The sequence below is a fragment of the Camponotus vicinus genome, unplaced genomic scaffold, assembly GCF_025532165.1.
Source record: "Camponotus vicinus isolate PSW18456_S1 unplaced genomic scaffold, iyCamVici1.0 SCAF_11, whole genome shotgun sequence".
NCBI classification, from domain to species: Eukaryota; Metazoa; Arthropoda; class Insecta; order Hymenoptera; family Formicidae; genus Camponotus; species Camponotus vicinus.
Window position 1 is genome coordinate 17,581,928 of NW_028141947.1, and position 24,276 is coordinate 17,606,203.

General features: G+C 38.0%; 1 protein-coding gene and 1 long non-coding RNA gene across 8 annotated transcripts in view; one reads left to right on the plus strand and one right to left on the minus strand.

Moving 5' to 3' along the window:
* The window catches only part of Mef2 (myocyte enhancer factor 2), a 68,772-nt gene that overhangs the window by 15,178 nt on the left and 29,318 nt on the right, over nt 1-24,276 (minus strand). For 2 of the 5 annotated variants that reach the window (XM_083081965.1, XM_083081961.1), the window contains exon 1: nt 8,775-10,365. The exons of 2 other annotated variants lie outside the window; for them this stretch is intronic. The gene's annotated coding sequence lies outside the window, so the exon portion shown is untranslated. Of the gene's footprint in view, nt 1-8,774; nt 10,366-24,276 lie in introns of those variants that run through there. One more of the 5 variants, XM_083081963.1, reaches the window with a different exon arrangement.
* Nucleotides 14,119-23,562, plus strand: LOC145961599 (uncharacterized). Of its 3 annotated transcripts, XR_014435658.1 has the most exons (8): nt 14,119-15,355; nt 15,422-15,807; nt 17,162-17,447; nt 18,337-18,929; nt 19,421-19,825; nt 22,892-23,098; nt 23,272-23,427; nt 23,516-23,562. It is a non-coding gene; the product is annotated as an uncharacterized LOC145961599 (long non-coding RNA). The 3 variants fall into 3 exon arrangements; XR_014435659.1 differs by lacking the exons at nt 22,892-23,098; nt 23,272-23,427; nt 23,516-23,562 and adding an exon at nt 19,936-20,697; XR_014435657.1 differs by lacking the exons at nt 22,892-23,098; nt 23,272-23,427; nt 23,516-23,562 and having other exon boundaries at nt 19,421-20,697.

A 24,276-nucleotide genomic window follows, 5' to 3' on the forward strand; every position in this document is an offset into this window, starting at 1 on the left:
ATTGTGCAACTTACTGCCCGATTAAGTATTCAGTTGGCAATGCTCAAGAATTTTATCTCTATTGATACGAATGAATCGCGGCGAAGGTCAGGAAGGCGCGCCAGTGAAAGGATTTTTGAAGTTTGTGAAAAAATATAAATATTCGCGAGACTGGAAAGATACGTACGGGCGCGCTATAAATATGGCACGTGTCTGTATAATTTCACTGCTAAATGATATTACTTTGCAAACAGTCGGAGAAATAACGACGCGAGTACGTAATGTAGTCGCTGATAACAGTAAGATATTAGGTGTACGTCGAATGGTATTTTTTATTTCGTTCACATTTTTTTCCATGCATTTAAAGATCCCCAAGAACCGTTAACAAAAAAATATTATTCATGAAGGAAATAAAAATAACAGCGACTTAAAATCGGATAGCACGCAATAAAATGATAAATATTTAAAATGAATAAATAAAATGATAAGTTATTTATGTTTTTATAATTTACATAATGTGTATATTTTAATACAAGTTTAAGTCCAGCTTACAAATATATATAAAATAAGTTTCATTTTCTGCAGAATCATGAGAGTGACAGATCCATTTGCTGGTTCAACAATACCCGATGAATAACAAGAGCTTCAATAAAGATTACAACGATATACTCTCTCATTCATCAACAAACTCCTTAAAATCCTTATTAATAGCATCTCGCATATCTTTACATAAAAAAAATAACTAATTAAGAACTCCGATTCTCTTTAATTCTACGTTTCATGCACAATCATCTTTTTCCCCACATTAATAATAATCCATATTTTCTATCTTCTTATACGAATGGGAAGCAAAACGATTACTTTGTAAACAATGTTTCAAGTTTAAAATACGGTACATCTGTCGCTCGCGTTCCGCGCGCGAGAAGCTAATGAATAAGTCAGCTCTTATTCATACGTGGCGCTAAATGTATACGCGCGTTTGAGTGCTTTGCGGCATGCGATGCAACGGTTGAAGCGATACGCGGTGACCAAGGTGGAAAAAAAGCTCCCGGTGGAGAGGGATCCGATTATACGGGGTGTCCCACCGCACCACCACCGTCATCACCACCACCACCACCAGCAGCACGTTCGTTCGCCGTCAGCGATCTGCGTCAGCGGATCGATTTCTCCGCGAAGCGGTCTCGGCCGGCTTCGATAGCGGGATTTGAGAAACGACGAAGAACGATAATCCGGGATGATCACAGTACGGTCGGTCGGTCGGTCGGTCGGGGATTACACGCCCTAAAGTTTTCCCGTCGGTTGAGCGACGAAGAGAGAAGGGTTGCGCGCCGGTAACGCGAACAGGCGGCGCGTTAACAGGTTGCGACAAACAAGGAGTGGTCGTGGTGTACTCTTCAACCTTGTACAGGTGCTCCCTTTACCCCTAGTAGAGCGAGCTGTCCTGCTCCACGAGAACCGTAACTATACACGAGCGTGTGTGTGTGTGTGTGCGGGGCAGCCGCACATGAATCGCTCACACATACGCCGAGCCAGTAATGTCTTGATGATAGAGAAGCGCGATTAATCGAGGCGTGCGAACGGAAGCGAATGGCAGACGGAACGTTATTATAACTGACCGTCGCAGTTCTGTGGAATTTTTATTTTTCACAATCACGCCGTGTTTCCTTTTGGCCCTGAGCTGGCAGGCCGATTGACTTTTATCGAACAATGAGGATTAACATTGTAAAAAGCGCGATTCGTAAATATATGTACATGTGTAAATGCAAAGAATATAATCGGAAGAATGAAATAATTGTAAAAATAACTATTAATTATAATCTACGTTATCACATTTTTTACATTTTTATCACATTTATTATAATATAATATAATATAATATAATAATGATTGACATTGCAACTTTTAATTGTCATTTCTTGAGAGATATTTTTGATAGGAGGATTTGTACAATTATATAAATATTATTCTATTATAATATTATATATATTATATTTAATTTTTATATGAATAATATAATAATATAATATAATTATTATATAATGTAATTATATTATAATATATTATATAATTACACTATAATAATTATATAATAATTATATTATATTATTATATTATTCATATAAAAATTAAATAATATAATATATATAATATTATAATAGAATAATATTTATATAATTGTACAAATCCTCCTATCAAAAATATCTCTCAAGAAATGACAATTAAAAGTTGCAATGTCAATCATTCTACAGGAGTCTTTCCGTTATTAAAATAATTTTATTCGAATAGTTATATCATTGCAAACAACTTTGAGAATGCTCTGTTTTGCGCAGAATGCGTTAAAAAAGACGGACTCACAAAAAAGCAGATAACAAAAAAAATGTGATAATATGATAAAACGAAATAATACGAGAGCGAGGGCGATTTGACACAATTTGGCAAAATCACCGGATCGATTTTCGCTCATACGAGGCTATAGCGAAAATTTCAGCAATAGCTCTAACGGTTCAATTACAGCGCTGGTAGCTTCGATCAAAAGCTGTTTAAATATTAACGAAATTTGCGTTATCGGACGAAACCACGCGAAGGCACGGTATATTGTACCTCTTCGCGCGTACTTGATCGCGCTACGACGTTATGTAAGAGAGAGAGACGACACAACCATTGCCGCATACGTGACAAGGCGCTCTCCGAGTCATCCTCGCGCTTGTTTCACGTTCCTGTCATACGTTCGACATCGCATAAACGACATGATGCATGTGTTCGACGTATAATTACATATAACGATTATGCCGTATGTCTAGAGCATATGCCCGAGTTACTTTTCTGTAAAATATAATATGTAGACCTTCAAAAAGAAGCCTTGAAATAAACCAGATTAATCTCTTGGTGAAAACAACAAATAAGAGAAGCGCGATTTTATTAATTATTACATATATAATATGTAATAATTGCGAATTCTAATTTTCTCTCAAATTTAAATAAGCTTGCGACAGTCTCCACGTATATCGTAATATCGTACATATATTGTATGATTAATATACATTTTTTTCAATTTAATTAAATAAAATTGTTTTCGGTATATTTTCAATAATTGTAAAATATGACTGACACATTTTTCAAACATGCATAGTAAATGCGTTTATTTACCACAGTCATGTTTGAAAAATGTGTCAAAGTCATATTATTTTTATCAATATTTGTTCAATGTTGCCATTATTCGTTATTATAAATATTAATAGACGCGGTCTATCCGTTTCATTCACGCCGACCTTTGTCAAAGCAGCTCGAAAGAAGGAAGGTAAGTGTCACGATCACGATTAGATCGCGACATTCATGCCTATTCGATTACGAAACGCAATCTTGATACGAGGCGCGTAAAATGAAGCGCGACGAAAATAACGGGGGGGGGGAGGAAGAGGGGAGTTAACGTCGATGCACCGCGACATGCCGCGTTAATTCACGTAACGACACATCGCGTGTTCGCAATGAATGGGAAAAGTTTCAGTAAATATAGTCCTGTGAAGAGTGGGGGAGGAGTTAGAATTAGAACGGCGAGTTAAAGCCAGCGTTTTTACGTGTACGCCCGATTGCCAGACGTTATATAGTGGATAGAGAGAATTATCGCTCGCGAATCGCCGGTGTTTACGTTTCGAAACGTCCGCGAAAAATTAGCCGATTCTCATTTCATCGGTGCAGGTAAAACTCATACTCGTATGTATTAAAAAGTTGACACATTAATATTTATATTTTAATAATACTTTAATAAAAAATAAAATAAGAATCTCCGAGTGATATATATATATATATATTCGAGATACAATTATTTCAATTTTTTTACAAATTTTGAAAAATGAGATGCTTATTGAGTTGTTTGCTCTTCTTGTCCTTTCCTCAATCAATTTATGATGTAATTGTGATTCTTTCTTCCATTGAATTCTCATGTAATTAATATTAATTGATATATTAAAATTCTTTATTATGCTTTACGTAAACTAACTCGTTCACGTGAATAAAAAATTTCCTCTTGCATGCAAGATATCGAACATTGCTTTAATTGACAAAATATTTACGAGAATATATTTCTCTTTCAAAATTAATAGAGCATTATTATACATTCATTATTGATTATTAAGTTGCGTATAAAATTACGGTTTTTAAGATACAAATTTTCACGAAATCCTCGAGGCTCATGAAAAAAGAACCGATACAATTCTCAGTTTTCTCTAATTTTCGAAAATAATTTCGACAATCAAATTATTCATTTACACAGATGTACAGATCCAAAGACTATCAATGCAAACTCATGAAACACACGAATCGGAAGCGTGAATCCCGCGCGTTTCGGAAGATCGCGGAATAATAATCCCTCAAATCGCACGCTGTCACCTCGACGTTCCGTGCGTGATCGATCGACGAGTACGTGTGTGTGTGTGCGTGTGTTTTGCTGTTTCTTAAGCGAGGGTGGAAATAAATTATTACGTGCGCGCGCGCGCAAGTAGTGAATGAAAAGCGACATAGCGCATGCTATATACTCTAGGCGCTCGCTATCTTTACCAACGATATACACAGTGGAGAGAGATCTGGGAAAAAGTTCGCTCGACGTGTCTCTCGCGATCGAATTCGGTTTATTATACACGAACGTGTACATCGCGAGTGAGGGTCAGCGACCAGCTGGCCGGACTATACCATCTTGAGAGACTACGAGATACGAAATACAGGAATACACGGCATCAGGAACGAGGAATATAAGTAAGCATAATATTACAGCGATATGGAATAAGGTAATACCCCGGGAATAAATTGTTGGATAATGTCGATGCGCAAGGTCGAGGAAGGCAGAAAGATAAACCGATGGTAATTTCGACGCGCAAAGTTCATTAGTAGAAATGATATAGTTTTAAATTGGAAGGAGATATTACTTAAGTACACAGACCAATCAAATACTATTCTAATAATAGGCTAAATTGCTCGAGCTAATTATTCGCCTTTCGAACTTCTCAAAGTTTACAGCTTACAATCGATAGGTTGTAAACGCATGAATGTTGCGTACAAGTCATTTTTACTAGTTTATAACGATCAGCTGAATATATTCAGCATTCTATAATGTTGATAACGTGCTAGAAAAAATTCGAATGATCGAAAACTTGCAAGCCCGAATGCACTTATAATACTTGCGACGAAACCAACGTGCATATTTCTTCTCTCGTGTAACTTAATACAATATCGTGTTAAATTCTCCGTACGATGTGGTTGACCTTCACTGTAGAGTAAAAAAGAGAGACAAAATAATAAAGTTCTTATCAGAGGCACGTAAAGCAGGTTCCGATCGAGCGAACAGCTCATTCTTAATCATCGTATGTTCCATTCGTAAATCGCACGTGCAACTCATCTCCATCATATAATCGCGTCGATTAATAATCGGCCGATGACGAAAGACGCGACTCGAAGGAGAGCCTTGGCATTCGACGAAGACGGATATTTGTATACCAATATGCTCTCTGAGAACTCGAGATAACACCCGTCTTCTTATCGTGTCCGAGCGATTGTCTCCGTGACCGAGTCGTCGATATCGAATTTAAAGGAATTATCGCGCGAGATGCTGGGGTCGAGACGCAAACACGAGAGGATCCCCACAAAGAAAGGCACGCATTGGCACAGGAATTATTTGCAAAGAAAGTATTACGTAATCGATATACGTTTATTTACCGTTCGAGATTAGAAATTTTGTTTTCACCAATGATTTATTTATCAAAAATGTCAATGTCAAAGAAACTCTGAAACAACATGTGTGTATATGTCATAGAGAGGGATCATTTATCGCAGATAATTTTAATAACGCATCGTGTATACATATATCGGTAAAAATCGTTATCTAATGCTTGGATAATAAAAAACTCTAAACATAAGAATTTCTAATCAGTCGTTTATTGCATCTCTTTTCGCCTCTTTGATTGAAATCATAACGTAATAAAATTTTATATCTATTCTTTATTCTTCATATTTTATCCTTGTAGCTTCGTTGGTGTGCATGTTTATATGTGTGTGTGTGCGCGCGCGCGCGCAACTCGACGGAATCTTCGCTCGACTATCAACTATGCCGGCTCGTTAGGATGTCGCTTTGTCGGATCGTTTATGCGTGCAAACTTGCGCAGATTCCGCACCGATGCTCGCGCGCTAGATAGCGAACCGATCAAAACGATCAACGATTTATGGTTTATCTCTCGGATGAAACTAATGTTCCGTAATAAAAGTTGAACATTTTTAAAACTGCAAATATTTTATACGGCAAGATACATCGGATAAATAAATTTTAGGAACGCATTATCGATTAGGAGTATAAATACTATGCACTTTTTCCACGCGAGCAGACATCGAACAAGACATTTTCAAAATTATGATTTATTAATATTACGCGAGATTATTGATTGATTATTCGGCGACGTTTCTATAAACATTTCGAGAGCAAAATTGAATAAGAATTCATTCGCACACTTTGGTAGCATAGTATAAATAAAATTCTTCATCTTTTATATTTCTATTCCGAATAAAACAATATACAGCTTATATAAAGCGCCTTCTATTGTTTTAAGGGTCTGATTAAGTCTCGTCGCGGGTAAGAGATATAATTTATCACAGAGGCGTGATCCGCGGATTAACACGGTGCGAGGATACCAGGCGTGCTCTTTTCTCTCGTGTGTTCTACCAAGGGAGGGCGTCTTTAATCGGAGCGAGAGAACCGAGCCGGGTCCCCATTATTTTCTCGGTCAACCTAACAAAGTCGATATTAACGACAGGAGAAAAAAAAGAATTAGTGACCTAACAATCGCCAGATGACAATCTTAAATAACACGCCATTATGTAATTAATTTTTTTCGCTTTCACATGTGTAACGTGCCTCTTGAATTGTATTTTAGCTTATAATTAAGGTTTAAATGCTTCGTGACAGCGGTTTACGATTTCTTTTGATAATCGGAGAAATAATTATCAAAATTTACTGTTGTAAATTTGTTGTCGTCGTGATGTTATGTAATAATTATATCCTCATGCATTTTAATAAAATTGTATTTGTTTAAAAGTTTTCGATAGCGATAAAACGGCAAATTAATGTAATTAAGTTTCTTTCATTAGCGGAAATTTGATAAGAGACTAAAAGATTTCAGCGAAGGTTCGTTAACGTAATCGCTGTTATGAGCGAAAACAATCACCGTTTCGAATTTTGGAGACAAGTTATAACCGAAGAAATTGCCACAATGTTGACGAAAATCACGCTTTTGAGATAAAATATAAATTTTTCTAAACAGGAATGCGGAGATCTAGATATGTCAGACTCATTTCCACAAATTATCAGAAATTCCAGACTTATAATTCGTGTTCCATCTATCAAGCCTCTCATCCCGGTTATAAATTATGTAATATGTAAATTTTATGTAATCCCTCCTACGCTTAACACTCTGGCTATAAATTAGATAAAGAAATTACTACCGTACGACAAATGTGTGTGCATATGTAAACAATGTAATTACCGAACATACGTTTCTCAGACGAGTCTTATCAGCGCGGTATCAATTTCTCGAAGAGCTCGAAAATGATTAACCATATTGAAAAAGTGAAGTTATAGAAAATAATTTTGTTTCATCTATAAAAATTTTTCATTTTCCAAATCATTCTTATATTTCATACTATCAAAAAAAGTAACATTTATAAATATCCTCGGGAAGGATTACATCTTCATCACCGGAAATTATACTTTCCTTCAGAGGGGATTTTGGTCAGAAAATGTCAGACCGCGTTAGACCTAATTCAAAATACAGTTATGAAATTACGACGTTTTGAATAAGACAACTGCAGATATTGAATTAGGAGCAGAATATCGGAGCATGCATCGGAGAGATTGAATTAAGAGCGCGATATAATTGCATTACTCGCGATTACTATTCGACGTCGTGACAAATTACCATTGGTACCATGATGAGATGGTGTTAAGTACTCCAATTTTAATAGCGATCCAAATCTCGTAACGAGACGAGTTCGGTTCAGGAGGATGCAGGAAGAGCGCGTCATAAATATTTTAATATTTCGCTTTCGAAATCAATACGCCTCATATAAGTTTCCATTGGTACGATGACGAGATGGTGTTGAGTACTTTCCGATTTTAATAGCGATCCAAATCTCGTAACGAGACGAGTTCGATTCAGAAGGTTGCAGGAAGAGTGCGTCATAAATATTTGAATATTTCATTTTCGGGATCAATACGCCTCATATAAGTTACCATTGGTACCATGACGAGATGGTGTTAAGTATCTCCGATTTTAATAGCGATCCAAATCTCGTAACGAGACGAGTTCGGTTCAGGAGGTTGCAGGAAGAGCGCGTCATAAATATTTGAATAATTCATTTTCGAAATCAATACGCCTCATATAAGTTTCATAGACGCAAAGTGAAAAGTTTCGCTGTGCGCGCCAAGAATGAAAGATTGCCGATCCGGTTGTCTCCAACCAGATATCCTCGCGAATTTTCTTGGCTGGTCCGAGTCTCCGCGAGGATCGTAGAGATCTCCGAGAGGAACATCGGGACCTGGACGGCGTCCAAGAAGACTCGCATACCTAACGAACGCCGATAATAGGGGGAAGGAGGGAGGAAGAGGAGGAGGAGGAGACCAAGTCTCGACGGAGATTCACCGTGACCGAAAGAGCGTTTCTCCCTACCCTTCCACCCGCGCGTCTCTCCCTCTCTCTCTCAGCTTCCCTCTTACATATTTCTTTTCTCCTCGGCGCTACTGCGTTTGGTAAACTCACCGGATCGGGCAGCCTACTACTGGATCATCAGCGGGGCATGTCGACGACGGGATAGTCGGGTCGATCTGCCGGCCCGAGTCCCTCGCTGAGCCGCGTATCGATCGATCTCACCCCGCGAGCGTCAACGGGAGCGAGGCCGAGCGAGCGGACGATCCTCGGAATCGGCGCCGCGACGCGATCGCGATCGCGATCGTCAACGACGGCGTCGGTGAAGGACAACGTCGGCGTCGGCGGCACTGGGATTTACGAGCGGACGGCGAACGATGGAAGATACCGTCGTTGTCGTCGTCGTGTGGTAGTAGACGCGTGTCGCGTCCCTCTCGTTTCCTTTCTCTTTCTCTTCTTCCTCTCTCTCTCTCCCTCCTTCTCTTTCTCTATTACAATGTTCGGCCGTTCTCCAGAACGACGTCAATGGTCCCGCGCGCGCGATCGATATCTCCCTACACCGCGATACAGCACCCCCGCTCTTGCACGAGGAGGAAGAGAGAGAGAAAGAGAGGGAGAGAGAGAGAGAGAGAGAAAGAGGCGAGATCGCGAGACGCCGCGATCGTTTGCCGATCAAAACAAAACTCGCCGCTGCTGCTCTTTCCTCTCCTCCTCCAGCTCTTCGCCAGATGCGGACTCTCGCACACTAATTCGCGCCGTCGCTGCTGCTATCGCGCTGTGAACCGACCAACGGACGAACGTATCAACGAACCAGACACTCACGGCTCTTTCTCTCCCGTCGTCCCGTGTTGCGTGTCTCTCTATATCGGCGTTTTTTCTCTTTGGCACACTCTCCCGGAGCCGGACCCTCTTCCCCTCCTCTCGGCGCGGGTATGCGTGTATGCGTCGTACGTGACGTTGCTGCTTCCTCGCGATCCGTCGGCGACGCTGGTCGCCAGTCGATTCTCCACTCGATGAGAAACGAAAAGGATCTAGCGCGACGGATCCTCGCCAACTTCCTTGGAAAATCTAGGTCCCTCGTCTCCCTTTCGTCGGCTCGCTTTCCTCCTCTTCTTCTCCGCTTCCTTCGCCGTCGATCACATTCGCGAAAAGGGCGCGCGATTATTTATAGGGACGAACGAGGGTCTAATAACGTCGTCGCGGCGTGGGAATTATTCTTAGGTCGGCGTGCGTGTTGGCGCACCCGCGCGCGGGATCGCACTCGCTCCGTTCGTGGGGTGCGCGGTTAGAGATAGGTTAGCTTTTATCCGCGACGTGCGCGTGTCGCGGGGACTAGATAAGTTGACTAGATGCACAGCGACTTTCTCAAAATATACTTTTCACGCGTGGCAACAACAACGACGACGGCGACGGCGAACTAGAGAGGCGAAGACGGAAGCTCCGACGGCGTAACACGCGCGGACGGCACTGCTTCTCCTCTTCGCTGCCAGAGCGTATTCAAATTTAGACACGCGTCGTCTCTCCGCGACGGCGGGTGCTGCCCTGGCGCATACACGTCGCGCGTATACACGATGATGCACGACGACGACGACGACGACGACGGCGGCGGCGGTAGCCGCTTGCGGTGAGCTTGCCGTGAGGACGGTTAAAAAACCGGGGCGGTCGCGCGCGCTTCGACCAGTTCGCCCCGAGTTCGCGGTCGAGCCTGAAATAAAGATTTGAGGAAGTCGGGCCGAGAACCGAGCGAGAGGAGCGTGTGCGTACGTGCGTGCGAGCGAGACGGACGGAGGAGGCGCGCGGGGCGCGAGGGTGGAGAGGAGGAAGAGGGATAGAGACGGAGCGACGCGAGGAACGGCGGCGACGAGCGAGAGGGGGAACCGAGTCGCCGCGGCTGGCGATCGTGTACCAGTCGGTCCACCTCACCTCTGAAACTCGCCTCGGCTAGACGAGATACGTCGCGGCGGCGCGCCCGCTCATTGGTCGATAACGCCGCGAACGTCAGCCGCCGGCCGGCCAATCGCGTCGCTCGTCGCGCGCGCGCGCCACCTCGCGCCGTCCGCCGCTACTTCGTCTCTAGACTCGGAGACGTATCTCCCTCGCGCTCGCGCGGGTCAGCCGCGCCCCCCCTCTCGCGTCCCTCGCGGCGCATCGTCGCGTGTCCTCGCAGCTGATCGGTGCGCGTGACGCGTGCGCGACGCGCACTCCCGCTTCTCGCCTCGCGTCGGCAAACGGGATGCTGTTGCTGCCGCTACCGCGGGTTTCTTCGCGCGAGAGGAATCGCTCTAGGAATTTGCCCGCTCTTTTTTCCTTTTCGTCGACTCGTCAATCATACTTTTGACTTGACTGCCATGTGATTTTTAGTTTAATTTCCTTACAGATATTACGCTTGAGAGTTTATCCGCACTCGTATGTAACAAATAGGAAAAATATAGAATTATGAGGAAAATATTTATATAAATGTTTAATATTAAAATTTAGTTTCTTCAAGGCTTTATCACGCGCAGATTTCTGTCGCGATAAATGCTAAGTGTAAGAATTAGCTGATAAGCTTGTTTTTTAAAAATAAATATTAGAATCAGAGAATCTTTGCAAGTTTTCGTTACCAATAATTAAAAAATTATATAATTATTATATAATAATAAAAATTATATATGCAATAAATGTGTAAATAAAATTCAATATTTTCTTGTGGTCCATATCAGTGTCATTTCGTGTATAAAATTACGATTTAGTTATATATGCTTATGCAATAAACTAATATATGTAAATTATGTATAATTTAGTGTTATATAATTAAAATTACAACACTCTGTATTTTTATCTTTCTGTTTGAACGGATAAAATAGAGATTTTTTACCGATCCTTCGAAGGCCTAGAGACGATAAAAACCACGAGCGTTATTTACAGCGATAAATGAGGAGGAATCGAATGCACAGGACTCGAGTCGGTACGCAGTAAACAATCCGCGATTCCATGCAATCATCTCTGAATGTAATTTGCAACTCTCGCTCATGTTAAACGATGATTAAATTGAAAACGACGTAATATTTTCCTCGGCAGAATAGATAGATAGATTACTTCGTGTATCGCGGAAAAGAGGCGATTACGAAACGAGGAATTAACGACGGAGATTACGAGAATCTTCATTTCGTCGTCATCGTAACGACAGAGAGGAGGAGAGAAAAAAAGAAATTGCCCCCGTGCATGTGTTTGCGTATACACGCGTGCGAGAGAGAGGGAGAGAGAGAGAGAGAGACCGATAGAGAAGGCAATGACGAATGCGCTTGAACGCGTGCATTGGCGTCAGTCGATGCGCGATTCGGCCGGCGATAGGCCGACGTGTTTACGCAAAGATGGCATCTTTACACCTTATTAATATTTCGCTGGCCAGAAATATAACGGCGGCACGGTTCAAGAATCGACCTACGTTTTATACAGAGTCGCCGCGTCGTTACAAAGTGTATACGCCCGAGTCGAAAATAACAATTGTGCTATAGACTGACCGACCGCGGCGGTGGCGGCAAACTAAACTCATACACCGCGTGCGCGCTTGCAGGTGTACGATTCTATTTAAGGCATTATCCGCGCGTCCGATTTCCGCGTAAAACTTTGTCGCGCGTGCTTTATTTCCTTTTTTTTTATTTTCTTCTTTGTACCGCGAAAAATACGGGTGTACTTCCGAAAAGCCCATACCTTCGATTTTTTTGAAATTACGTATACTTACGTATTTTGACGTGCCGATTACTAATATGATAGTGAAAATTGGCGCAACTTTCATTTTTAAAACCATGAAAACCATGAAAAATCGTTAAAAATTGACGTTTTTTGGGTTTATTTTATCAAATACTGGAAAATTCGAAAAATGTTTTAAACAAAAGTTGTACATCTTTTCGAAATATGCATTTTATGTTCTATTCATTTTTACCGTACGGGTGACAGTTTTCGACAAAAACGATGGACTCTAAATCTTATATCTGTCCTCTCATCTAAGCATGTATTTTGCAGTACGTATACGATTCCACATGGGTTTGCAACTTTTCACGCAAAGCGAGGTCATATATTGGGACTTCTACGCAGTACTGTTAGCTTTTGTAGTTTCCACACTCTCAAGTTTTGTTATATTTTTTTATGTGGGAGGGCATGTTTTGAATTTTCGAGTATTTGATAAAATAAATCCAAAAAACGTCAATTTTTGACAATTTTTTATAGTTTTCACCATAAAAATGAAAGTTGCGCCAATTTCCACTATCATATTCGTAATCAGCACGTTAAAATACGTAAGTATACGTAGTTTAAAAGAAATCGGAGGTATGGCTTTTCGGAAGTTTATCCGGAAATCTCATTTTTAGTTTGATTTTCTGTTTTTCGCTTTAATTAGATTCTCATCTGCAGATGTAAAGATCAAACGCTGAGTTTGCGACCCGAATTGATATCTCGTCAAAATTTTCTCGATATAAATAATTATATACAGAATAAAGAATCCATCTGAAGGACGAAAGATCCTCAGCATTATTAGCTTCGACGAAAAAATACCCTTATAAAAGGTAGAACAATGCAAATAAAACGAAATTACGAGGAAACGATCACTAGCCACGAATCCGTCGACAAGAGGAAAAGGGATGGACGGATGTTGCTTCCTAAAATCGCTCGTTGACAGTTTTCGAGGAGCTGGGATCGACATTTAAAACCAATGTTCCGATTTCCACTGGATGCATCTGAAATTGTCGATGCGCTAAGATGATATCGAGTATCGCGGTTACACGTCAGTCGAATCGCCGACACTCGCGGTCCATCCATCGAAGATAGACGTCCGATGGTGAAATAACAGCATATATGAGAGAGAGAAATCTGACAAATATATCAAATCCTGAAAATACCCGCACGCATACCTTTTCGCAGCCAGATTTTACGATACATCATTAATATCTCGGAATTGCGCTCGAATAGCCAAGATTGCACTTTTTCCTCTTTTTTTCATTAGAATAAAATTATATGAAATCGAGAGAAAAGGCTACAATATATGTTACAATACAAGATGTCAGGGCAATCTCTCGCCAAAAAAGCTCTTGTAGCTTACTTCGAGAGCTTTTCAAAACACTATAATAAAGTATTTTTTCATCGAGTTATGAGGCTTGAAATAATTTCTTAATTTTTACATAAACCATAAAATACCTAGTAAAATATTCATTTTTTGATTATCTTACCTTAATACTTTTATGTACAAAATAATGAGAGGAATCAATTGGTGTAAAAAAAAACACAAAATTGTTTCGAAGAAAAAATATGTAATTTGCAATTAACAATTACATATTTTTTTTCGAAACAATTATGTATTTTCTTTACTCCAATTGATTCCTCTCATTATTTTGTACATAAAAGTATTAAGGTAAGATAATCGAAAAATGAATATTTTACTAGATATTTTATGGTTTATGTAAAAATTAAGAAATTATTTCAAGCCTCATAACTCGAAGTACTCGATGAAAAAATACTTTATTATAGTGTTTTGAAAAGCTCTCGAGGTAAGCTACAAGAGCTTTTTTTGGCGAGAGATTGCCCCGATACCCTGTATAATACAATTCCTTTTTAAATGACGAAATAACTTTGACTTCAAAATCCCAGAGATGCATTTTTATCGGCGAACGTAAACTTTGCTTGTACACAGAAAGTATTTTATCGTGTATTTAATAATGATACGAGTCATGTAAAAGGACTTAATCATGAAATCTCAGAAAAATCATGACATGCAGCAACCATAATGCATAGTCGATCGTGGGCTCGGCATGCATTCGACAAGCTTAATTTAGGCAACTCGCGTGCACAACTGTTGCACAAGGATCGTACGATACAAGACGGAGATTCACGGAGAAAAGACGAGGGGGGAAAGAGCGAGAGGGAGAGACGCGCGCATCGCACTCGTATGTCGAATATTGTGTCGACGTAAAAAGCATCGCGCGATGCCTGTCGATATTTAACGAATTATCGCCAACAGCACGGGGGTAAATATAAATCTACTCCAGGTCGGATCGTAATACATTATGCATGAGCTGCAATGTAGCTGTCCCCCTACAGGAGGTCGGACAACCTAACCCGTCGAGAAAGGAGGCGAGTGCTCGATATGTCCTGGCCTATCGATCTCGCGCCGAGAGCGGGCGCGAGAAGACACGAGAAACAGAAGACGGATTGTTAATAATTAATAAGTCCTAAAACGGACTCGCGGTCGACGATGATCCTTCGCGCCCAGAAATAATATACGTTCACAGATACATAACGCGATGTCGTACGCGATGTAGCGAGTAAATCGGGGGAGGGAGAGAGAGGATTGCTAAATTGATGTCATATGAGCGAGCTCAATGATACTTAGGCTTGTGATGCTGAATCAGAATTGACAACTAACGAGACATGATTAAAAATCTTTCCAAAATTGATTACTTTAATCCGCAAAATAAGTATATTTTTATCACATCTTATTCCGAATATTTTGGAATTAAATTTGGCTCCAAAATTATTTGTATTTTATTAAAATACAGCGAGAAGATTATTTAGAAATATTTATTTCTCTCCGTCTTCATTTTTATTTCCCTTATGTTTGTCGTCAATTTCCTCACAAATATAGTACGAAATATCCTAATAATAATAACGGAGATAACCTAATAAACGTATTGTAAATTATCAACGTTCATAGTACGTTCAAGGTACTTATTTATATCAACATCCTTGCGATTATTATAGTATTCATTTAATATTTTAATATTTTCCAGAATTAAGAAGTTTGATCACGGCGTAAAAATTCATGGCGCGACAGCCAGATTCAACAAACAAGAGCCAGCTCATATATTTTATTACTCCCGTACGAATGCGCTCCGTATAAAATATCGAAAAATGTCAGTAGTCCGCCAATGCTCGGACGAACAGAGATATTTAATTAAGCGATATATAAGTTATGCATGTGGCCGCCATGCGAGAGATGGAGCGAACCGACGTGTCGGATGGATCGACCGCACACGTACATTATAATGACAATTTCGGGGAAGAAAATATATCTATCCATTCAGTTGGAAATGACAAATTAAGAGCGAAGCGTGGATAATATAGAAGAGGATTATAACTCGGTTATCAAGCGCATTCGAGAAAAGCCATATGAAAAGTAACGTCATTTTTGCTCCGTCACTCGACCAATATAGATTTCAAACGAGAATTCTTTCTCAGATTTTATGAAGCGCGCGACTATTATATTATTTTAAGGGAATATTACTATTTTGATATGTGCTCTTGCACGCGCACGACCGAAATTAGGCGGAAAAGATGTCACCTGTCTATCTCAATATATCCTATTTGCTTAAAAATTTCAAAAACCTAAAAATTATTCCTCGCGATCGAAATCGATTTATCGCCACACGTTGAATGCGCATCCATCTACCGTGATTTGTGAATAATTTTGGCTTTGCATCGATAAAACAATTTTCTTGAAAATCCAACAAGAGGAGAATTTTCGTCGCTTGTCATCACCAAATTTACTTCCAAATACATAACCGAGATATTTCTAAAATATAGTTCGTCTCGTTATATGGTATAATATAGTATAAGATAAAATGTAAAGTATTTTTTTATATAATATTGTCTTTTTTAATTTTAATATCACTCATGTTATTCACGATGGCACACAAATAGCTATATTTAAATATCTTAACAAGATTCATAAATTTGAGACATAAATTTTGTACCAAAAGATATATATAGAACTAAATTATTCATACACCTGTTTTATTATGTGTATATATTATCTTATTTTACTTTATAATCTACTTTATTAGTGTTTTGCTTTAATATTTTAATCTCCGTTAAGTATTTATTTTAATTACTTCATTAAACAAACTTAGAGAAAAAGTATTTTTAATTACTTTTGTTCCTTTTGATTTTTCTTAACCGTTAAGCATCTTTGAATAAATCCTTCCCTTTTGATGCTCTCTTTCTTTTTCTCTTATTTTGAATATAATACAAGAGTGTCTTTTCGGTGTTAAAATGTCACGTAAAGAGAGCCGAGAAAGTGGGCAAAGAGGGAACTCTGTTCAGAAACAGAAGGCCAGAAAAGGGAAAGGACGAAGGAAAAAGGGGGACGAGGGATGGAAAAGAGAAAGCGTAGAAAACGGGTGGAGATGATGGACGCGGATACCTTAGCAGTGCAAAAGGGATGCCGGGGGCCCTCGTGATCTCCTTTTGCTCGACGGTGCGAAGGAAAAACAATGAACGTAACAAATACCTTCCAACCGGCGGGATCGATAACAATATCGGGGCGATATGGTATAGTCGCATCCCTCTCGTTATTCCTTCCTCTCGGTATCTAACATCCCCTCTGTCTCCCCTTCCCCCTTCTCTCTCTCGTTCACATATATATATACATACATATCTCATTTTCTCTCTCTTTTTCTATCTTCATCTCTTACTCTCATCGTCAAACTCGCAGCAGCAACCAACGGTAGCAATGATATTAAATTTTTCAGGAAAATCTAGGAAAGTCCATCTTCATTATCGGATGAACCGCGCTTAACCGTGTGACCTGGTCGATCGAGCGCCGAATCGAAAATAGCAGCGCATCGAAAATGATAGGGAGCGAGACAGTTCGCGAAACGAAAATAGACGTTGGACAATTGGGATTGTCGAAATTCAAGCTGCAAAACAATTATTCTTCATGCGATCTAACGCCACTTCCATCTTGCCAAATCAATCGACGTGTAACTGCCGGCTAGCGCGATCCGCGTGACGTTATCAATTAACGTTCATAATTCGGTGAAATAATTCATATGTCATCTTGATTATTCGATTTATCGACAGATACGTAGATAGATTCTTTACATTTAAATATGTCTCAAGAGCTTTTCGCGGCCGACTTGTAGTAATTAATTTGGTCTCGAATGATAAAATCTTTATCACAATATCCACCAGAAAGTGAAAAAAATTGCCAAATTCGGTTTCATATCATTGAATTTTTATTACTGGACAATTGCCCTAATTTCGATCAAAATTAATTAACTCGCAGATATAAATCGTATTTTTAGATTTTTTGAATTTCTCTTCTGATTAAAAATACTAAAGCTTCTGAGAGACTTACAATAAATTATACGTAATACTTTGTGGAATATTAATATGTCTAGATCTGAAATAAGATTTCAGATTTCTATTCATGCATACAAGAGAGCTCGCTATCTCAAATAAAAATATTAATTAAATCTCGTTCTCGATATTAATTCTAACAGTTTTATTTCTTGAAAAAAAAATAAAATAATATACGTCACATTTATAAAATAAATGTGCTTGTCATAAAAATCCTTTAATCTATCCAGATGAAATTTTATTTTGTCTGTTAGATTTCTTAATTAACATTTTCATGAAAGCTATTTTTGAACAAAGACTTGCTATTAATGAGAGGTAGCGTAAAACATTTAAAAGAACTTCGATTCTATTGAAGAGTGTATTGAAAAAAACAATTATTAATCTGAATATTGAAATACAAATTAAGTAGCACACTAAATCTAAAATTAAAACTCCCACAAAGATAATTCTTCAATAATTAATTATATCATGTACTCTAATTGTAATAAAAAACCGAATCGAATCATCATACTCACTGTAATATATCTCCACGATATATCGATGTATAATCCCTCTTTTTTTCCAGAGATTTCACATAAACTATAATATATCGCTAAACATACGAGAATATGTGTATATGATCGATATATGTTTAATTCAGCAATTTCAATACCTAATTCAAACACTAGCTTATTCAAACATATCACGAGTTCCTGATGTATTTCGAAGCTCAGTTGTATCTAAATGGAAAATGGATTTTAGCTCGTTTATAATTTAGTGGAACACGTAATTTTTAAACAGCACAGCAACGAGGTCGTCGCTAACTATGGGATATTTCTAAAAAGATATTTCGAGGGAAAAACATTATAAGCCGAGTGAAGCATGTACATGAGGATAATTACTTAAACGTAGAAAGAAGAAAAGGCAGACAAAGATAGAGACAGAAATAGAGAGAGAGACAGAAAGAGAGAGAACGGATGTAGTAAATGTGATACGTATAAAATATGACACTTTACATTATATCGTTCTATGCATTTTTAATCGATGATAATATTCATTGATTAACAAAATTATGAGCAATTTTATCGATTTTAAACTTATAAAATGGAATTCGATGGAATCACATATATAATATAATATCCGTATCAAAAGAAAAATTCAACATCGAAAACAAAATAAGTAAGTAATATGTCCGGTATATAAAAATAATTATGGCATAATTCGTGTAATTACATTTTGACACATTTTTTCTAAAAATAAAATTACTACATATTACGGAAATAATTTTACATTTCTTTATAAAAACAAATCCATCGTGAAAAATGCAATCTATCATAATAAACAAGGAAAAATTGTTTTCTTTAACTCGATAAAAAAAATAAATTTAGAGAGAAACACTGGATCCCCCATTTTTATCGTTACTCTGGCGAAATAAAAAAATTACATCTGTGCTTCGCATACAATTTTTTTTATTAATTTGAAGTCGATATTTCCTCAATAAAAGCCTAATTGGTGGTTTTTTTTATATTAAAAATCGCTACGAGATTAATAAATTATATAATTATATAAATATATATAAATTATATAAAATTATATATAAATTATTATATATAAATTATATAAATTATTATATATCAATTATATAAATTATAAGAGAATCATTTGTTCAGTGATTGGGACAGCTCGGCGGAAAAGGCTCGCGCTCTACACTGGGTGTTTGTTCCAAAGCTCTCCTTCCGGAGAAGCAAAGAAACCTCGACTTCCCATGGAAGAAGTAGACTTCGAAGGCTCGTTTGCGCCGAACGAAAATACCAGGTGGCGACCATACTTCGTATTACCCGTCCGAGCGGCAGCAACGGCACTAACGAACGACTCTATCTTTCCCTCTCTTTGCGCGACCATACTCCAACTCGAGACAGGCGTCCGTTGCCATATACCGGATATCCGCTCACCCTGCCTGCCGTCGTCTCGAGTCGAATCTCTAAGGGACATATCTTGCTCCTGCGAGGAGCAACGGCTGAGAGAGGGAACTCGTCGAGGGTAACGAAGGGAGTTTTAACGAAACGATATATACGGTACGTGGGCGGAATGTTCACATATTGTCGGTAATGCGAGAACGTGTCACGTGTGTTGAAGCTAGCGCGTCTGCCTACGTTTAACCCTTCACTGCGTTTTACTGTGATAGCACGCAGTGGATACTGATGCGAATCAAAGAGTGATCGATTTTCTCGATTAATTTCCATCTCATCGTGCCGTTGCGATGAAAATAGAAACGACAGAAGCGCTACTGAACATAAATATACGTATAACATAGATATTCGTAAATAATCACGTACAAGAATGCCTCATCAAAGCACAGGCAATATTAATTACAGGCGGTAGAAGAAAAAAATATTTTGAAAATTTATTTTTTACAAATAGCCCCTCGCATATTATTTCTATTTCTACATGTTTCGTGTAAATATAAATTTACGCGAAACAATGTATACTGTTTCTCGACTTTACTTGAGTAACTCAAATGATATTTCAATGTGAAAGGTATGACAGGTATGAAGTCATGTAGCGAACCAACCGAGGCACGAGAAAAATCGCGAGACAGAACGAGGTAACGACTATAAATGACGTGACGTTATGCATAGAGTGTATGAGTTATTACTATATATCAACTGTGTTAATGTAAAGACGAATAGAAATTAATATCTTTTTGCAAAGATAAAAATGGATTTCCACTCTTCCAAATTTTAAAAATCTCCCTGTGATTGATTTCCCAATTAACAGTTTTATTCACGTGGTATAATTCATATTTTATTCGCACCAAAAAACGAGCGCGACACGCCATTTAAATAATCAACATAGCGAATATACAACAAATGCAAAAAAAATATGAATACATGCAATGCAGAAATCTATAACCCGTGAATAATAAAGGGATAGCGTGATTTAATAAGCAGGTGGTCTGTAATTATATTATGCTTTGTCTATATAGTTGTTTGATATTTCAATAGACAGATAAATTCCAAATTATCAAGATAGACATAACATGATTATTGGAGTGTTAGTAGAACGTTGCAGATGCGCACTTCATTAAGAATTGTCATTAACGCGAGGATATAATAAAATAAAAGTCCGTTATTAAATTATTAATTAAATCGGAGAGATTTATCGCCAATATCTCATTGAATATCAAACCATCGATTGAGAAACGAGATAACTTCAGAATACGCGCGCTGTATCTTTCATGTAAATGATAGCAGAAGAAATTTCTGCAATAAAATAAAAAAATGATTCAGTTTCAGAAACATTTTTTCTAGTCCATTTCAATTTAAACGAGTGCAATATTCTAGAAATCTATCAATGGCAAATTGAGTTTTAGCTTCGGGATAATTTAGTCATCTACTAATTTTTCATTCGGAAAATTTACAAGCAAATTTTATTTCAAATCGAGGAATACAAAAATTTCAATCAGAATAAAATTTTAAAAATTTATCTTTTTTTTTTTCAAATATCGACGGATGGAGGTAATGAATCTTTTGAAGAAGAAGCTGCGCATCTTTAGAATCTTAATATAGACCGGTCCAAGTCCCATCTCTGTTCCCAATCCCTCAGAACTTTTCGTTTCGCAAGCGCCTTTGAATCTTCTCGAACGCGGATCGCGAGGTTCTTCTCAGGGTCTCGGCGTCGTGCAAAAGCGCGCCGGCCATTCGGTCGCGTCGGCACGCACTTGGCACTTGGTCAAAAGAAAAAGAGAGAGACCGGGCAGAGTTTCGTCGACGAGGGACAAGGAGATCGGTCTCGGTCGCGCGCGCGATCACCAAAGGCTGAAACGTGATTTACGATGATACAGCTATCGGTAACAAAGTCAACGAGCAGAGGAGGGAGGGGCAAACAAATCGCGAAAAAATGTCGCGAAAAAACTGAAAAAAATCAGATGAGACGTTTATTATCGAATCCGACTCGCGCTATTGATCGCGCACCGACTATCTAGCAAATTCACGCGAGCATATAAATAGCACCGGATGGATTTTCGAGTCATCACTCTTCATTTTGCACGCGCATGGGACTCGAAAACTCTGTCGCGTATACACATCTCGTGCATTTAACGGCGCGGGATGTCAACGAAACGCGTCAGATTCAATTAAGCGCGATATCACTTCGCCGACAAACCGGTCTAACCTGCGGTCCGTTGTTCATATGTGGCGTTAGTCGTCGGGTTATATAAAATTTCATAGAAATACCGTTGATGCCGGATGTATCCTCGCGCTGCGAGCGAAAAATCTCCGGTCGAAATCATCGATTGCAAAACATTAGAAATTATTAAGAGATTAATCGATTTTTTTATGATTTCAGCCTGCGCGATAATTATATTTCTATGTACATGTCAGAGGAATATTAATGTGTCTCAAGAGCATTGTAGCAAATTCTGTAACCAAGAAGCTTAGAAACATCTCTTTGAAAAGCAACTAATTAGCAATGTTTATCCGTATCATTTGTATACCTCGTATATAAATGCGAAACTCTATACTTTGTGAAAATATATATATATGATATAAAATAAATTAGTAATATCAATTGATTCAATATAATATAAAAATCATCAACAAAGAATTTAAAATATATGAGTAACAAATCTGCGCGTGGAGGTTGATTCAGACAATTTTTATTAGTATTTTATTACGAAAGATTTATAATGAAAGACGAAAGTCGCATTTTATTTAAAAAGCAAAAGTCTCCTCAGCAAGAATCATCTGGTCATCATTATCATCTATATCGAGCCGCAAGAAATATAAGAAAAAAACTTGAACTTGACTTTAATATTAGCGTAAATCAACTAATAAATATAAACAAATTATAATAATATAAGGAAACCGAACTAAATCTTTACGTCAAATATTTTACAAAGTATTTTACAGAGTTACAAAAATTTCATTAGATCTCACGTATTCAATACTACTTACTATCGTAAAGAAGAATAACAATAGTTTAAAATAATAATTTCTCATAATATTCTTAAAAAGAAAGAGAGAGAAAGCAAGCTAGTAGAAAGTTAACAAGATGCGTGTTACATGAAAATCTTATTATTATATCGAAAATAATTCACCGAATTTGATTATGCGAGGATAATAATAAGCAATCGATTATAGTTAACGAAACGCGATGGAAGCACCGAGGCGTATAAAATACGCACGAAGGGTACACTTTGGTGCAGTGTCTATGCATGGCGCGTAATAGCACGCTGTAAAATAAAAGAATGGTAAACCAGGAATAAGTTGTACGCCCACCGCGTTTTTTTCTGCATTATTGCTGCAAAAGAGAGAGAGAGAGCTAGCTTCAGATAGAATCTAATCAAGGTAACTACGGAAAGAATTTATCCATGGCTGATCTATGCTCAAAGCGAGGTCGTCACGAAAAAATGGAGAATTATATAATATCTCTTTATAATATTCATCATTAATTCGTCGACAATCTTGCATAAAAATATAATTAATATTTCAACGTAAAAGAAAATTATGTTGAAAAGCAGAGAAGAAAACGAGGGAAAAAGTTACGATGATAACAGACATTAATTTGATAAAACTTTGCAAAATATTCATGGAATATTTTTGCCAAAAATAATACGTCGCAATCTGCGTGGGTAGATTTTGTAAATAATTCTCCCATCAAAAATACATACACAATGGTACGTATCAGAACAAATAATTTAATGTACCGGACAATGTAAAATATTTTCTTGTTGAGAAAATTTCATTTTATGTAAATATTCGCAGATTAATGATGTGACGTCACGGTTGCTAATAAATGAGATTGGAAAAAAGTTTCGAAATATGTATATATTTTATTCAAATATTAGAAAAGCGTTTATCTCAATTCTACAAAAAATTACAAGATAAGCAATTTTCCAATATTTTAGAAGCTTTTGCAGTTTCTCTGTCCTCCGATACACACATTCCTTTCCAATTCTCCTGATTTTTACTCAATTCCACGATCTGCTTGATTAATAATTCTATTGAAATGTTACAAAATATGAATATATTTGCGATATTAAACTACAAACTAGGAAACATTAAATTCGCAAGCCGATTCTCTGGACTGTGGAAATTGGAAATTGAATTAACGATCACATAATGGTAATATGAGAAATTCCTATTAGCGCTCCAGAAGAGAGCGCTTTGTTCCGCTTGAAATTACTTGGAAGTAAATTGAATTAAACGATCGTATAGCATATTCGCAGCGAATATGGACCCGTAAATTTGCAAGTTCAACAGGATCGCAAACTGATGAATTTGCAAGCTTTAGAATTCTATGGCTTCCAATCTCTCGCGATTGAATCCGAGACAGAGATCGCTTGAAATTAAGTTGACAATTTATTCCGCCTATATTCGTAGTAATATATATACACGTAAAGAATTTTTCTCTTTTTTAAAAAAAATTATCTAAAGAAACTTGAATTTTTCACCAAACGTAAAAGCCAAACGTTAAGTTGTTCACTTCTCTCATGATGCCACAGTTGTCTATACAATTGTGTTTG